The following is a 2918-nucleotide window of genomic DNA, read 5'->3' as shown; positions in this document are numbered from 1 at the left end:
GTGTTTTTCGTGAAACACAAGTCGGATGTCTTCGAGACTTTCAAGATCGTCGAACGAGCGGTGGCGAATAAATTCGAGCGTGTCATGAAAACTCTCCGGACGGACAATGGGGGTGAATATTGCAATAAACAGATGCGTAGTTACATGCAGTTCCGCGGAATTCAACACGAGACGATGGCTCCGTACACTCCCGAGCAAAACGGGAGAGCACAGCGGGGTAACCGAACGATAGTCGAGTGCGCGCGTACAATGTTGCACGCGAAACAACTCGGGATGTTTCTGTGGGCGGAAGCAGTAAATACTGCGGTTTACTTGCTAAATCAAATCTCGGCGATAGGAGATAATGACGCGAAAACGCCCTATAAGATCTGGGTCGGAAAGAAACCGGATCTAGGCCACGTGCGAGCTTTCGGCGAGGAAGGATACGAGCACGTGCCCAAATAATTCACGCAGAAGCTCGACGCTCGAGCAAAGAAAATAATCCTCGTAGGGTACGATGGAGAGTCAACAAATTACCGATCACCCTGAGACTAAGAAAGTTACAGTGTCAAGAAATGTTGTCTTTCGCGAGTGCATCAACAGAGAGACACACTCGAGTGATACGAGTAACGACGAAGATTGGCTGCAAGCAATACCACAAGAGCAGCTGAACAAGCTGAGAGAAAACAACGCAGAACATCTAGAAGACAACGGAGAAAACCAAATTGCTAACAGGAACGATGTGGTCACATCACCAGTCGGTGTTGCTGAGCCTGCTAGTCATGCTTACAGGTTGAAAGATCGAGGGCAGCTTCGTAGACCGGACTGGGTATTCGACTATTAAATCGACTTCACTGAGTATAATGCACCGTTGAGTTTTGACGAGGCAATAGGTGGGCCTGACGCTGCTCAGTGGAAACGAGCCATTGAAGAAAAGCTCATGGCACATGAGAAGAATTGCACTTGGGAAATCGTGCCAAGAGATCCAGCAAGAAAAACAATTGACTCCAAATGGGTGTTTAAAGCTATTCAGAATCCGGATGGAAGCGTACGCAGATACAAAGCGAGGCTATGTGCCAGAGGATTCCTTCAAAAGAAGGGCGTGGATTTCGAAGAGACATTTTCACCGGTAGTTCGTTACGATTCATTGAGAGTACTGTTGGCAACAGTAACTCAGGAAGATCTGGAAATGGTACAGTTCGACGTCCGTACCGCATTCTTGTACGGAGATCTCCAAGAAGAAATCTACATGAAGATTCCAGTGGGCTTGAAAGTCGGTAAAAACGCGAGTGAAATTGAGTGTCGATTGATAAAATCATTATACGGGTTGAAGCAAGCACCCAGGTGCTGGAATCGTAAATTCTGTGATTTTTTGCGTCAATTTAAGTTTGTTCAAACCGATGCGGACGAGTGCATATTCTACAACAATGCTAGGAAAGACTGTGAGATCTATCTTACTTTGTTCGTGAACGATGGACTTATAGCCTGTAAGTCGGGAACTGTGTTGAGAGATGTGATTGAGAAAATGAGAAGCACGTTCGAGATTACTGTAGAGGACTGTAGTCACTTCGCTGGGTTGCAAATAGATCGAAATCGTTCCGAGAAGACGATGTTTCTACATCAAGGCGCGTATACGCGAAAAGTGCTCGAGCGTTTTAATATGAGCAAGGCAAAACCTTTGTCGGTTCCTGCGGATCCAAATGTTTCATTGCAACCTGTAGAGTCAAGCGAAGAAAGATTGTGCAATGCGCCATATCGAGAGGCAGTGGGGTCACTCATGTTTCTTGCGACCATGTCGAGACCGGATACAGCGTATGCCGTAAATACGGCGAGTAAGTTTTTAAATAAACCAAGCGAGATTCACTGGCGGGCAGTGAAGCGTATCCTAGCCTTTCTAGTCGGAACCAAAAATTTAGGGATAATGTATCAAAGCGGCGGAAGCAAACCGCAGTTGATAGGGTACTCAGATGCAGATTTTGCGAGCGATATCGAGACGAGACAATCAACGACGGGATATATGTTCAGTTTGGCCAACGGTCCGGTCACCTGGGCATCACAGAGACAGAAGCTAGTAGTTCTGAGTACTACGGAAGCAAAGTTTATCGCAGCATCGGCAGCTGCGAAAGAAGCCGTATGGCTCAGAAGACTGTTGGCTGGTATCGGGCGTCAATGTAAACAAGCAACGGTATTGTGTGTCGACAACCAGAGCACGATTCGCCTAGCTAAAAATCGCGAGTTCCACAAGAGAACAAAACACATTGACACCCGTTATTACCAGTGAGATGGCAGAGGCGGGAGTTCTGCGCGTAGTCTGGACTTCGTCCGCACGGCTTTGTGAACTTGGCACCCGACTTGCACAAATATATAAGTTTAATTAGATGACAGAATCGCATTCAGCACGCCAAAATATGCTATGAATGACAAATCTGATCAAAAATATATGATTTTAATTTTATGCGCCTAAATGCGCCATGCCGGCGGTCTGAAGGTTAAGCATTGTTTCTTATAGAAAATTTGTAGTGAACTGTAGTACAATTATTTCCGTTTGTAGTTGCACCGTTCGCGAGATATAGTTATTTAAACAATTGTATAAAAATGAAATATTTTAATTTTTAAGATATCTGAAATCCGCTTGCAGGGTTCGATTCAGAATCGTTTGTAGTTGTTTGTAGTGATTTTGCTTTCGTTTGTAGTTGCACCGTTTAAAAGTTACAACAAATTTACAATAAACAAATTACGTAACTTCGCCAATTTTTGAGATATCTCAAATCTGCTAACGGCATCTTACTTATAATCGTTTGTAGTTGTTTGTAGTGATTTTGCTTTCGTTTGTAGTTGCACCGTTTAAAAGTTACAACAAATTTGCAATAAACAAATTACGTAACTTCGCCAATTTTTTAGATATCTCAAATCTGTTCACGGCATCTTACTCAGAATCG

Source organism: Trachymyrmex cornetzi, unplaced genomic scaffold (genome assembly GCF_001594075.2).
Source record: "Trachymyrmex cornetzi isolate Tcor2-1 unplaced genomic scaffold, Tcor1.1 scaffold809, whole genome shotgun sequence".
Classification (NCBI taxonomy): domain Eukaryota; kingdom Metazoa; phylum Arthropoda; class Insecta; order Hymenoptera; family Formicidae; genus Trachymyrmex; species Trachymyrmex cornetzi.
The sequence above is the reverse complement of the archived record's forward strand: the minus strand, read 5'-3'. Positions refer to the sequence as shown.